At 45.5% G+C, this 15,333-nt stretch overlaps 1 protein-coding gene across 1 annotated transcript in view; it reads right to left on the reverse strand.

The window, feature by feature from the left end:
- The window catches only part of LOC115619244 (cadherin-5-like), a 181,654-nt gene that overhangs the window by 19,375 nt on the left and 146,946 nt on the right, over nt 1-15,333 (reverse strand).

Consider the following 15,333-nt stretch of genomic DNA (forward strand, 5'->3'; position numbering starts at 1 on the left):
GTGAGGGGACCAGAACTGTAAACAGTATTCGAGGCATGGCCTCATCAGTGCCAAGTACAGGGGGATGATCTCTTCCCTGGGCCCTGCTGGCTACGCTATTGCTGATACAGGCCAGGATGATGTTGGCCGCCTTGGCTGCCTGGGCACACTGCTGGCTCATGTTCAGCTGGCCATCAACCAGCACCCCCAGGTCCTTTTCCGCTGATCAGCTTTCCAGCCACTCTTCCCCAAGCCTGGAGTGTTGCATGGGGTTGTTGTGGCCCAAATGCAGGATCCAGCACTTTGCCCTGTTGAACCTCATACCATTGGCCGCAGCCCATCAATCCAGCCTGTTCAGATCCCTCTGCAGACCCTCCCCATTCTTCAGCAGATCAACACTCCCAGCCAACTTGGTGTCATCCGCAAATTTGCTGAGGGTGCACTCAGTCCCCTCATCTAGATCATCAATGAAGATATTAAGTAACACTGGCCCTAACACCGAGCCCTGAGGGACACCACTAGCGACCGGTTGCCAACTAGATGTGATGCCATTTACCACCACTCTTTGGGCTCGGCCATCCAGCCAGTTTCCAACCCAGAGAAGAATCCTCCTATCCAGGCCATGAGCAGCCAATTTCTCCAGGAGAATGCTGTGGGAGACAGTGTCGAATGCTTTACTTAAATCCAAATACACAATGTCCACAGCCTTTCCCTCGTCAACCAGGCAGGTCACCTTATCATAGAAGGAGATCAGGTTGGTCAAGCAGGACCTGCCCTTCATGAGCCCATGCTGACTGGGCCCGATCCCTCCATTTTCCCACACATGCTTTATGATCTCACTTCGGATCATCTGCTCCATGACCTTCCCTGGCACTGAGGTCAGACTGACAGGCCTGTAGTTCCCAGGGTCATCCTTCCTGCCCCTTTTGTAGAGAGGCGTCACATTGGCCAACCTCCAATCCTCTGGGACCTGCCCACTAGATCGGGACCGATGATAGGAGAGTGGTTTAGTGAGCTCCTCTGCCAGCTCCTTCAGCACTCTTGGGTGTAACCCATCTGGCCCCATAGACTTGTATACATCTAAGTGGAGCAGGAGGTCACTAACCATTTCTTCCTGAATTATAGGGACTTCAATCAGCTCCCCATCTCTGCCATCCAACTTGGGGGACAGAGTACCCTGAGGATGGCTGGTGTGACTATTAAAGACTGAGGCAAAGGCAGCATTAAGTACCTCAGCCTTTTCCTCATCCTCAGTCACTAGGTTTCCCCTAGTATCCAGTAGAGGATGGAGGTTCTCCTTGGCCCTCCTTTTATTGCTAATATATTTGAAAAAGTACTTTTTATTATCTTTTATGGAGGTGGCCAGATTTAGTTCCATCTGTGCCTTTGCCTTTCTAATTTTCTCTCTACATAACCTAACAACATCCTTATACTTTTGATGGGGTAACTGTCCCTTCTTCCACAGGTGATAAATTCTCTTTTTTTTTTTTTTCCTGAGTTCAAGCAATATCTCCCTGTTCAGCCAGGCTGGTCTTCTTCCCCACTGGTCTGATTTTTGGCACATAAGGACCACCTGCTCCTGTGCCTTAAGGATTTCATTCTTGAAGAGCGTCCGGCCTTCCTGGACCCCTTTGTCCTTCAGTAATGTTTCCCAAGGAATTCTGCCAACCAGTGTCCTAAACAGGCCTAAGTCAGGCCTCTGGAAGTCTAAGGTGGAGGTGTGAGGAACATTTAATAAACTATGGACTTTTGCCTCAAAGCTTGCTTTTGCTGTTAAGCTGCCTAGGGGAGAGCTGCAACAGAGAAGGGGTGGACTGGGGAAACGGAAAGGCCCCAACAGATGTTCTCTCTCTGCATTGCCTGTGTAATGTGCAAAACCACAAGGCAGAACTAAGAAGCCTGCTTGCAAAACCACAAGGCAGAGAGGTGTATTATGAGATGTCTCGAAGCTTGCTCTCACAAAACGACAAGAAAAAGGAACAGAAACCAACATCCACTTTGGTGACTAATAAATTGCCACAGAGCAGAAATTCTGTGTGGCCACCCACCACTGAAAAACTGAAGATTCCACACCTGCGAGATATCACTGGATCCCTGGTGGTGACTATACTTGCTTTCTTTCCTGATATAAAATATGCTGTAGTCAATATCTTCATATGGAAAATATTGATTTAGAATAACATCTCTTTTTTTTCAGGTGGAAAAAATGATTCATGTGAAATTTTCAATCAATTCCAAGTACAATGTAGCAAATTATCTTTCTCAAGGAGCTTATTTATTGATTCAATTTCTTGTCTTTTGAGACATTTGAAGACACATATGAAGTTCCTTTATCCCCTATTCTCAGGTTTTACCATCTACAAAATGATAATTTGTGAAATTATTCTCAGATGAAACCATATTTTTGCATCATCTGTTAATATTAGCAAACTTCAGGCCTGACTTTCATATCAGATTGAGACATTATTTTAATGTAGCAAAGTTGGTTCATTTTCTTACTAAATTTCTCCTTCCCAGTATAAAGTACTGTCAGGGAACTTCAACGATTAATCAGACTAAATTGCACATAAATGACTTTCCATTAGCTTTTAGGAGCTGTCAGCATACACATTGAAAATAAAACCGTTAATTGCAACAGGGATGTTGACATCACACAGGTTGCCAGATGTGAGATTAAATTAATATTTTCAGCAGGAAGGTGTTGAGATGTTTCCAAAATTACTCTTTGGTAACCAGGCAATCAATCTTATCCCGTGGCGCAGCTTCATTGTCAGTAAATTGATCTTATCCATCATGAAATTTTGCTTTCCTGTACTTGTCTCTCTTCTACATGGTTGTACATAAACTGAGGAATATTCCTTGTTCTTTTGTGGTTATGTAGGAAGTGACCAAATAAAGTGGCTCTGAAGTTGCTTTTTAATAGATAAGCTGTGTTTTGTACAGTTTTATGGATTCATATGAAACTTTGTGATTTAGCTAGTTTTTTGTATTATATGCACTTACTTTGGCTCTGAATATTTTTATAAAAATGAGTAAGGTTTAGTTGTTTTGCTATGTTTTGTGTACATGAACACTTTACACCTGGACACTGGAAGGCATTGATGTGATTCTGTTGTGATCGCATAAGTCTGTCTTTTATTCATAAAATTACAAAACACGATAACCAAAGGAAACCAGTTGGTTAATGACAACTAGTACAGGCTGTAGTTTTGGAAAAAGGAGACCGTAGCGTTTACAAATTAATTTTCTCTAGTTGCTCTGGGACAGTGGAGATCTCCTGTACTGCTGTAGTGAAGAGATTAGTTGGGAAAACTGAGGACAAGACTGCCCACTGCAGTTTCATTTCATATTTACAAACATCCTTGCAGAAATCATTTTTAACTTAAATACTCAAATCTCCCCTAAAGCATACTGGTCTCAGTATAAATCTGCTTTGGAAAGAGAAATTTTGTGTCTTCCCAGTAATATTTTCCTAGTATTTGCCTCTGTTTATTAATGCTCAGTTCAGACCCTGCCATGCCCTGTCAAACTCCTCAGGGTACTTCTCTCTCTGTTGCTGAGTGATTACTAGTAACGGCAACTCTGTGAGCTTTGGTATCCTCGTACAGGGCATTGCTTATTGGAAATGGAAGGCTGTCCTGGATTCAGCTACAGCAGTCATTTTTTTCTCCTTCTTAGTAGCTGGTGCAGTGCTGTGTTTTTGACTTTCAGCCTGGGAACAATGCTGATTGATAACACAGCTATGTTTTTAGTTGTTGCTAAGCAATGTTTACTCTGACCAAGGACTTTCTCAGTCTCATGCTCTGCCAGGGAGGAGGGGAAGCTGGGAGGAAGCAGAGACAGGACACCTGACCCAAACTAGCCAAAGGAGTATTCCATACCACGGCACGTCATGCCCAGTATATAAACCTGGGGGAGTTACCTGGATGGCACAGATCGCTGCTCGGGTCAGTTCCAAGTGTACTGGATGCCCCTCGAAGTAAAAGCAAACTGTGGCCTGCACTCTGCTGCCAAAGGGATTGAGAAATATGCATTGGCAATATCACTTGTGGCATCCCACTTGGCTGCCTTTGACTCCAGTTCATATTGAAGTTCTAGCATGTCCGGTATGGCAGCACTCAATGGTGGTGTGACTTCGTTCAGGCCACGATAGTCTACTGTTAGTCTCCACTCTCCATTAGACTTTTGCACTGGCCATATGGGGCTATTAAAGGGTGAGCGGGTCCTGCTGATCGCTCCTTGGCTCTCCAGTCTACGGATCAGCATATGGATGGGAATCAGGGAATCTCGGTTGGTGAGATATTACCACGGGTGCACTGTTGCGGTCGCAATTGGCACTTGTTGTTCTTAGACTTTCAGCAACCCCACAACAGAAGGATCCTCTGAGGGACCGGGCAAGGTGGACAGCTGCTTAATTTCCTCTGTCTCCGAGGAATCCCAGTCGATCAGGAATTCTGGAAGTCATCATGGACTGGCCAGAGGGCAAAGATTTTGGGATGTCACCTGAAGAGGAGCTGATGCGTGCTGAAGAGGCCCCACCATATAATGAACTGTCAGAGAGTGAAAAGCAATATGCCTTGTTTACTGACAGGTCTTGCCGTATTGTGGGAAAGCATCGGGGATGGAAGGCAGCTGTGTGGAGTCCCCTGTGAAAAGCTGCAGAAACTGCTGAAGGAGAGGGTGAATGGAGTCAGTTTGCAGAGGTGAAAGCCATCCAGCTGCCATTGGACAATGCTGAATGAGAAAAATGGCCAGTACTTTATCTCTATACTGACTCATGGATGGTGGCAAATGCCCTGTGGGGGTGGTTGCAGCAATGGAAGCAGAGCAACTGGCAACGCAGAAGTAAACCCATCTGGGCTGCTGCATTGTGGCAAGACATCACTGCCCGGGTGCAGAACCTGGTGGTGAAGGCACGCCACGTAGATGCTCATATACCCAAGAGTCGGGCCACAGAGCAACACCAGAACAACCAGCAAGTGGATAAAGCTGCTAAGATTGAAGTGGCTCAGATGGACTTAGATTGGCAACATAAGGGTGAATTATTTTTAGCCCGGTGGGCCCATGACACCTCAGGCCATCAAGGCAGAGGCGCAACATATAGATGGGCTCGTGATCGAGGGGTGGACTTAACGATGGACACTATTCATCAATGTGAAATGTGCTGCAACTAAGCAAGCCAAGCAGTTAAAGCCTCTCTGGTATGGAGGACGATGGCTGAAGGATGAATATGGGGAGGCCTCGCAGACTGACTATATCACACTCCCACCGACCCGCCAAGGCAAGCGCTATGTGCTTACCATGGTGGAAGCAACCTCTGGATGGCTGGAAACATATGCTGTGCCCCACGCCACTGCCCGGAACACTATCCTGGGCCTTGAGAAACAAGTCTTGTGGCGACACGGCACCCCAGAGAGAATTGAGTCAGACAATGGGACTCATTTCTGGAACAACCTCATAGACACTTGGGCCAACGAGCATGGCATTGAGCGGGTGTATCACATCCCCCACCATGCACCAGCCTCTGGGAAAATCGAACGGTACAATGGGCTGTTAAAAACTACACTGAGAGCAATGGGTGGTGGGACTTTCAAACACTGGGATACACATTTACCAAAAGCCACCTGGTTGGTCAACAGTAGGGGATCTGCCAACAGGGCTGGCCCAGCCCAATCAGAACTTTTACGTACTGTAGAGGGGGATAAAGTTCCCGTGGTGCACATAAAGAATTTGTTGGGGAAGACAGTGTGGGTTATTCCTGCTTCAGGTAAAGGCAAACCCACTCGTGGGGTTGCTTTTGCTCAGGGACCTGGATATACCTGGTGGGTAATGCGGGAAGATGGGGAAGTCCGATGTGTACCTCAAGGGGATATAATTTTGGGGGAAAACAGCCAATGAACTCAATTGTACGCTGTTGCCTGCTCTATAACACTTTTATAGCCCATCAGCTAGATGCCCATCTCCACCACTCTGGGCTTTGAAAAGTAGATATGTGCTGTAATGATCATGAGCAGAGAATAAAGTCACGGGAAAGCCGTCAGCAGGAACAGGAGTCTCCCAGAGAGGCGGGGCATGGGAAGCCAGGAGGAAGCAGAGACAGGACACCTGAACCAAATTAGACAAAGGGGTATTCCATACCACTGCACGTCATGCCCAGTATATAAAGTGGGGTGAGTTACCCCGAAGGCCCGATCGCTGCTCGGGTCAGGCTGGGTATCGGTTGGCGGGTGGTGAGCTATTGCATTGTGCATCACTTGTGTTTATTGTTTGTAATGGATTGGAACCTAGCTGGGAGTTGATTCCCTCTCATGACTGAGAACCATAACAAAGGATGTTGTTTGCTACGGTGTATTTGGCAGAGTAGATTTGTTTATGTATGTTCATCGTGACTGTTTGTCAGAAAGAGGCAAGAAAACATAGATGTGAAGCTGTTCTATGACCTTCATACTTGGCTGTGGGGTCGTATTTGGAGGGCAGTGGACATGTGATGAGCCAGCCATATGAGGGCCTCTTCTAAGCATGCAGCCGCATACCAAGAAGAAGATAAGAGGAAGAAAACATCTGCAGTCGGATACATGGGAAGAACACCAGGAATTAGGTGATCCAATAAGGACACTTACCGAGCCGCATGATTGCCTCGTGCAAGAGGGCTTTTACCAATCAAAAGGTGCGTGACCGCATGTAGAGATAGAAAACTCTGTATATAAAGGGATCATGGGAACAATAAAGTGGCTTCTGCTTGATTCACATTGAATTGTGTAGGGTCCATTGTCGTCTCTCCTCAGTTGGTGGCCCCGACGTGATCGTCATACGATAGTACCGGGAGCAACCCCGAAGGAGAGGACCGGCTGGAGAGCCGAGCCAGTGGGACTGGAGTCGGGACGGATCGGAGGACGGTCCGTGAAGAAAAAGAAGAACGTACATTGCAACGGGACACCCTTAGAGGTGAGCAGCCGGTAATAAGAGATGGGGCAGAGTGTAACAAAGGAAGAAAGTGCGATTGTGAAACTGCCTCTACATATACTCTCTAAGAGAGGAATTAAACACGATGAACTTGTGCTCCGAAAATTACTAATATGGTGCCAAGAGAACGGGTTCCCCCCAGATCCACAGGCTGCTTTTAAGGTCGAAACTTGGGAAAAGGTTGGGGAACGGTTATGGGATGCCATAAGCGATGGCAACAAAGAAGCTAAGGGACTAGCAACAACTTGGAAGCTGATTCTAATGACCATTCAAGCGATGAGGGCGGTGCGATCAGCTGCTGCCGGAGCTTTTATAGCTTTACAGCCCCCATTGTCTAAGATCAAAGTTTTCGATCGGCTCCCTGTCCCTTCCCCCGCTGCCCTGTCGGCACCTCCAATAGAGGACGAGATGGATCCCTGGAAAAACGAGGGGATGGAAGTGGATGAATCCTGGCCCGTACCGCTGCCTCCCGACCCTTGCGTAGAAAGGCCACCCAGGGGAGAGCCGCCGCCCGTCCCACCTGACCCATCTCACTCCAAGAGCCAGCCATCGCTTTTTCCACCTCTCCCTCCATCCACGCCTCCTCCACCAACGTCTCCGTGAAAATCATCCACGCTCGAGCCCCACAGGGAACTGGACTGGGCGCAGAAACTGCTTCAAAAGTTGGAGGACTTGGAAAGAGATAAGATCGCTTGAGAAGAACACAGGGGGGTGGGGGGAGGCGAGAGGCGAAACTGCTAAAACTGACGGGGACCCAAAACGACGATGGAGATGGATTATTCAGAATGCGTTAGTGAAAAAAAAAAAAAAAAAGAAAAGAAAATTGCAAAAGAATTTGCAAAAGGATAGAAAAAAGGGGGATTTGATACAAGGAAGTACAAAATGCAATATGATCTTTTGTAAATAAGAAAATTTAGTTCTAAGTAACTTTAAGCTTGGTGGCTTTGTATATAACAACAAAACTTTCCAAACCTAAAAAACGGCCCGACCAAAAGAACACAATAAGGGTCCTTGTCTAAGATGAATCGTTGTAGCTGACATAGTTTTGGAACCTTATGACCTTCGCATAAAATTTATTGTAGCCAAAACAGGATTGTAGCTAAGGAGTAGCTGAAACGAAGCATGTGTTCAGGAGGTGATGTAGTGAAGTTAACTGATAAGTAGAAGGACAAGGAGAAATCACTCATTTATGCCAGCAGTGTTACCGAACTAATTAAGTTGGCAAGTTCTTAACGAGTTCTACGAATCAATTTGGCACCCCAGATGGGACCCTCTCTGCTCGGCTGCAGGACCCGCTGAGAACAGGGCTCCCTAGGGCCCCCGGGGAATTTTCCAGGAGGGACCCCTCGACTCACTCGGATCACTGCGGGAGCAGACAAGGACCATCTTTAAGAAGGTATTCTTTTGTAAATATTGTTTTGTTTTGCTTAACATTCCGTAAGTCGTAGGAGACGTCCTGCACGGGAGTCTGTTTGAAGTTTGGATTTTGGTGGGTTAACCTTTTGATTGGAGCCTTCTGTAAATTGAGATATAGAAATCTCGTAGGTAAAGGAGTATACCCGGCTGCTAGCGCTCTATATTGGTATACATTTGGATTTGTTTCTGTTTGTGACTTGCTGGTATTTGACCTAGTATTGTGGATTATCACGGTAACGATTTTGGTGTTGACGATATAATATGGTTAAGGCTGCACTGTATGTTGTGATTGTGTCATTATAGTTGTTTGTCTAATTGGATTTTGTTTGTGTTTTAGGTATTGTAGTTGTGTGGAGTGTGTTTGTGGGATCCCTTGTGTGTGTGTGTAAAATTAATAATGGGATATCAACAGAGCGAAGTAATGTATGCAGATATGTTTTTCACGTTAAGAAACCAGCAGGAGTGGCAGAAGGAATGTGGAATTAAGAGAGCTCTGCCAGATCCCTTAATTTTAGCTTTGGAAAGGGACAGGAGCAATTAGAGAAAGGTCACATTAAACCGACCACAAGCCCTTGGAATACCCCAATTTTTACAATTCCAAAGAGAAGTGGCAAATGGCGCCTATTGCATGATCTGAGGAAAATTAATGAGGTCATGGAGGATATGGGGGCGTCACAGCCTGGATTACCCTCCCCAAATATGATTCCGAAAAATTGGGACATTTTAATTGTCGATTTAAAAGATTGCTTTTTTACCATTCCCCTGCATCCAGAAGATTATCAGAAATTCGCTTTTTCTGTACCGAGCATAAACAAAAGTGAACCTATGAAAAGGTACCACTGGGTAGTGTTACCGCAGGGCATGAAAAATTCACCAACCATGTGCCAGGTTTACGTGGCCTGGGCACTTACTCCGGTACGTGAAGCGCATCCAGACTTGCTTATTTATCATTACATGGATGACATTTTGATAGCCGGAAAACAGCTGAATGGAGACCAATTGATTGTTGAATTACAAAATGTGTTGCAGTCAAACGGGCTACAATTGGCCCCTGAAAAAATACAAAAAACAGAAGTATGGAAGTATCTTGGCTGGGAAATCGACAAAGCAGTTGTTCGACCTCAAAAGGTGGAACTCCGGACGGAGATCCACACCTTGAATGATGTACAAAAATTGTTAGGAGATTTAAACTGGGTGAGGACCTATGCGGTATTACCAATGAGGAGTTGGCACCTCTGATGAGGTTACTCAGGGGAGGAGGTGGTGCAAACGCACCCCGGACATTGACAAATGAGGCCAAAGAGGCTTTGCAGCAGATTAGCGTAAAAGTTAGTAAGGCCTATACCCATCGCTGGAACCCTGATTATGGGATAGGTTTAGCCATAATCAATAGTGAGCAGCACCCTTTTGCTGTAATACTGCAATGGATTCCTGGAAGAGATCCTTTGTGGTTATTAGAGTGGGTGTTTTTATCGGCACAGTCAAAGCGGACAGTTACAACACAAATGGAGGCGCTAGCACAATTAATCATGAAGGGGCGAAATCGAATTGTTGAAATAGCAGGGAAAGAACCATCTTTTATCATAATACCTTTAGTGGCAGAATATTTAGCTTGGGCTTTGCGCCAGTGTATTTTATTGCAAGTGGCGTTGCTGGATTATTCAGGTGAAGTAAAGGTGCACTATCCACCACACAAGTTTTTTAGTGTACTACATTCCTGTCAAATAGAAGAGCAACCTGGATGCTCTGCACGTCCGGTAGATGGTGCTACAGTCTTTACAGATGCAGGAGGAAGATCTCAAAAGGCTGCCATCACGTGGCAGGCCAACGGGCAATGGCATGATGTAGTTTTAACAGACTGTCAAGGCTCCACGAAACATTTGGAGTTGCAAGCCGTGGTAGAAGTGTTTGCTCGATGGAAGACAACACCAGTCAGTGTTGTTTGTGATTCACTGTATGTAGTAGGAGTTGTATCACGTATAGAACGAGCATTGCTGAAAGAGATAAACGATGAGGCATTGTACAAACTATTTCGGAGGTTGTGGCTATTGCTGTCAGAAAGACAATGTGAATATTTTATCACCCATATTCGGAATCACACAGGAACAATCGAAGGCTTAGCGGAAGGCAACTGGAGAGCCTACAAGCTGGTGGTGCCACTATGGGTGGCTCCCTCAACGGACCGGATCGCACAAGCCAGACGGTCTCATGATTTTTTCCACCGGTCAGCCAAAGTACTGCGCCGCCAATTCGGGCTGTCTCAATCAGATGCCCGGGGCATTGTCCAGTCGTGCCCCAATTGTCAACAGTATACCAGAGGCTTGGCTCCTGGAGTCAATCCTCGTGGTACTGGACCTTTAGAAATTTGGCAAATGGATGTTACGCATGTCCCAGAATTCAGTAAACAAAAATATGTGCATGTCTGCCTGGATTGTTTTTCTCTTGCGGTTTGGGCTACAGCTCAGACTGGCGAATCTAGCAAACATGTGCAGCGTCACATGCGACACAAGGCTATAGCAGCCCTTGGCATGCCACGAGAAATCAAAACTGACAATGGCCTTGGCTATGTAGCTCATTCCACGCAAGCGTTTTTCCAGCTCTGCGGCATTACTCACGTGACGGGTACGCCCCATTCACCTACCGGTCAGACTATGGTCAAACGTATGAATCAGACATTGAAGCGTTTGCTTCAAAAACAAAAAGGGGGAGAAAGTGCTATATCACCAACAGAGAGATTAAACAAAGTCCTATATGTGTTAAATTTCTTACGATTGCCGCAAGATAGCTTGGTGCCACCAATGGTAAAACACGGGGCTGGTCTACAAGGAGGGTTGGAAGAAGTTAAGAGCAGACAATGCAAGGTAATGATTAAAAACGGGATAACAGGGGCCTGGGAAGGACCATTTAAGTTAATCACATGGGGAAGAGGATATGCATGTGTTGTTACAGGTACAGGAACCAGATGGATACCAGCCAAGTGGGTAAAGCCATGGCAAGAAAAGTTGCATGACCCACCCGAAAACACCCCAGCACCTAAGGACTCCGTGCCATACCTGTGGAACTTGGGAGCCTTGGAGTTTGTGTGTTTGCGAGTATTGTGGGGTCAGATGGTATTGTCGAAGTTCTAGAGCACGCGTGGGGTAGAAGGTTATCAGTCACAATGGTTCAAGGGATATGTGTCAAATGACATATTAAGTTAGAGCTCAATATTACTTGTCAACAAGGATACAACTGAGGCCCGATTGTAATGATCAGGTACAATTTTGGGATGTGCCGTCTCGAGTTATCGCCTCCTTGTTTGCACCTGGAGTAGCTGCAGCAAAAGCATTAGGAGACGTGGCTGAGTTAGGGTGTTGGGCCGCAAAGCAGATAATTTTAACGTCAGAAGTACTTACACAAATGCTTAATGATGTAGATAGCACAAGACACGCTGTTTTGCAAAATAGAGCTGCAATTGATTTTTGCTTTTAGCACAGGGTCACGGGTGTGAGGATTTTGAAGGGATGTGTTGCATGAATCTCTCTGACCATTCGAAGTCAATTCATAAAAGCCTCAAGGAGATAAAAGGCAACATGAACAAACTAACGGTGGTCAATTCAGGTTTAGATAAGTGGTTAAGGGGTTGGGGCATAACGGGATGGCCTTTAGATCTTTGTAAAAAAGGCATTGTAATTTTAAGTATAACTGTGATTGTATTGTTAATCGTTCCCTGTATCTTAAAGGGAGTGTCTAACATGATTACTAATTCCTTGAAGAAAGTTTGGCTGGTTCAAAGAGAAAAAGGGGGAATTGTGGGGTCATATTTGGAGGACAGTGGACATGTGATGAGCCAGCCATATGAGGGCCTCTTCTAAGCATGCAGCCGCATACCAAGAAGAAGATAAGAGGATGTGAACCAGCCATCAGAGAGCTTCTTCTAAACACGTAGCCGCATACCAAGAAGAAGATGAGAGGAAGAAAACATCTGCAGTCGGATACATGGGAAGAACACCAGGAATTAGGTGATCCAATAAGGACACTTACCGAGCCGCATGATTGCCTCGTGCAAGAGGGCTTTTACCAATCAAAAGGCGCGTGACCGCATGTAGAGATAGAAAACTCTGTATATAAAGGGATCGTGGGAACAATAAAGTGGCTTCTGCTTGATTCACATTGAATTGTGTAGGGTCCATTGTCGTCTCTCCTCACTTGGCTGCACTGGGGTGCCTGGCCAACGCTCTCAGACTGGACAACGGTGAGATCATGAGAAAGTGCATGGTCACGCAAGTAAACGATTAGAGATCTTGCATAAAGCCAGTTGTTTTGATAAGTGTATAAAAGCGGGACCCTCTTGTGGCCATGAAAGATGGACAGCGGCAGAGCAGTTGATGTCATCTACCTGGACTTGTGCAAAGCGTTTGACGCTGTCCCACACGACATCCTTGTCTCTAAATTGGAGAGACATCAATTTGATAGACGGACCACTCGGTGGATAAAGAATTGGCTGGATGGCCACAGACAAAGAGTTGTGGCCAATGGCTCGATGTCCAGTTGGAAAACAGTAATGAGTGGTGTCCCTCAGGGATTGGTGTTGGGACCGGTCTTGTTCAACATCTTTGTTGGTGACGTGGACAGTGGGATTGAGTGCACCCTCAGCAAGTTGGCCGACGACACCAAGCTGTGTGGTTCGGTTGATACGCTGGAGGGAAGGGATGCCATCCAGAGGGACTTTGACACGCTTGTGAGGTGGGCTGATGCCAACCTTATGAAGTTCAACCAAGCCAAGTGCAAGGTCCTACACCTGGGTTGTGGCAATCCCAGGCACTGCTACAGGTTGGGCAGAGAAGAGATTCAGAGCAGCCCTGCAGAGAAGGACTTGGGGATGTTGGTTGATGAGAAGCTTAACATAAGCCGGCAGTGTGCGCTCGCAGCCCAGAAAGCCAACCGTATCCTGGGCTGCATCAAAAGAAGCGTGACCAGCAGGTCGAAGGAGGTGACCCTGCCCCTCTACTCTGCTCTCCTGAGACCTCCCTTGGAGTACTGCGTACATTTCTGGTGTCCTCAACATAAAAAGGACATGGAGCTGTTGGAGCAAGTCCAGAGGAGGGCCACGAGGATGATAAGAGGGCTGGAGCACCTCCCGTATGAAGACAGGCTGAGAAAGTTGGGGCTGTTCAGCCTGGAGAAGAGAAGGCTGCGTGGAGACCTCATAGCAGCCTTCCAGTATCTGAAGGGGGCCTATAAGGATGCTGGGGAGGGCCTCTTCATCAGGGACTGTAGTGGTAGGACAAGGGGTAATGGCTTGAAACTTAGGGGAAGTTTAGATTGGATATAAGGAAGAAGTTCTTTACAGTGAGGGTGGTGAGGCACTGGAATGGGTTGCCCAAGGAAGTTGTGGATGCTCCATCCCTGGCAGTGTTTAAGTCTAGGTTGGACAGAGCATTGGGCGACATGGTTTAGTGTGAGGTGTCCCTGCCCGTGGGAGGGGTGCTGGAACTAGATGATCTTAAGGTCCTTTCCAACCCTAACTATTCTATGATTCTATGATTATTGAAGGTGAATATGCCAACACCATTTTTAAAGTGGAAGAAACCAGTGGTGATGTATATGCATTTGAGAGGCTAGACAGAGAAAAGCAAGCAGAGTATGAGCTGACAGCACTCATTATTGATAGAAGAAACAACCAGTTGCTGGAACCCCCATCCAAATTCATTATCAAGGTTTGTGATATTAATGACAATGTCCCCATGTTTGCACAAAAAGTATTCAATGGATCTGTCCCAGAAATGTCACCAGTAGGTATGTTCTCCCATCACTCATTTCCCTTCATGTCTCTGGTTAAAAAGCAGATTTTATACTAAATATGCTCTTGAAAATCCTTTTCTTAGGAACCTCAATCACCAAAGTGACAGCTGTAGATGCTGATGACCCAACAGTTGCAGGTCATGCCACAGTTACCTACCAAGTCATTAAAGGAGACGAATACTTCACAGTCAATGACTCTGGTAGGTCAGATACGCAGATGTCCTCACACTTTGTCCTTACCTTACACTTAGGAGAAAATGGAGTTTTAAGCATTTTCATTCTATACAAGGGGGATAATAACTCAAAAATATAATTTTAACCATAATTTAGAAAGATTTTTCATTCACACTCATACAATACCACTGCCTGCATCTGTAAATGAACTAATAAAGTCAGGATATCAGGTACTGTGACCTAAATGAGAAGATAAAAGGTAAGTTTTTCCAACTGATGAAGATACTGACTAGGAGCTAATGGAAGTTCCTGTTTTCACAGTTTCGCATAGATACCATTCCTTTGACCAAATAGGAAAAGGGAATACATAAATTCTGAAGCAGCATTCAGCAATCAATAACTCAATCCTCTGCCTTCCTAAACTCTCTTGTTAAATTTTGCCCAGTTTTACAAATAATTCCAGTATCACTTGTAACCATACTTGTCCTCCGGAGCAAATAACTCGGACAAAGTGGTGCTCAGACAATCTCTCTAGATGCTGTAGTGACCAAGTTTAGACATTGTTAGACTGCTTCTAAGCACAAAGATCAGTTTAAAGGAATGTATTGTACAAAATCCCCCAAATATTCCATCATGTAGAAAGATTTCTAACATTTCTAGCTTTGGAAAATTGCTACTGTGAAAAGTACTACTTAGAGCTGAACGTGTGGAATAAGACACAAATTTGCTGTCAGGATTAAGACATGTTGGACATGCTGCAAAATCTAATAATATTCAGTGTTATTTTTTCAAAGGTGTGATTTCTACAACAAGGGCTGATTTAGACAGAGAGAATCAATCAACAAATGAAATTATCATTAAAGCAAAAGATGCTCCAGGGTCTTCTGGGGATTCAAGTACAGCCACAGTCATTATCACTTTAACCGACATCAATGACAACTTCCCCATATCCAAACACCGTAAGTATAACACAAGTGCTGTATCATTTGGAAAACCAAGGGTTGACACCAAGCTGTA

Source organism: Strigops habroptila, chromosome W, assembly GCF_004027225.2.
Source record: "Strigops habroptila isolate Jane chromosome W, bStrHab1.2.pri, whole genome shotgun sequence".
Taxonomy (NCBI): domain Eukaryota; kingdom Metazoa; phylum Chordata; class Aves; order Psittaciformes; family Psittacidae; genus Strigops; species Strigops habroptila.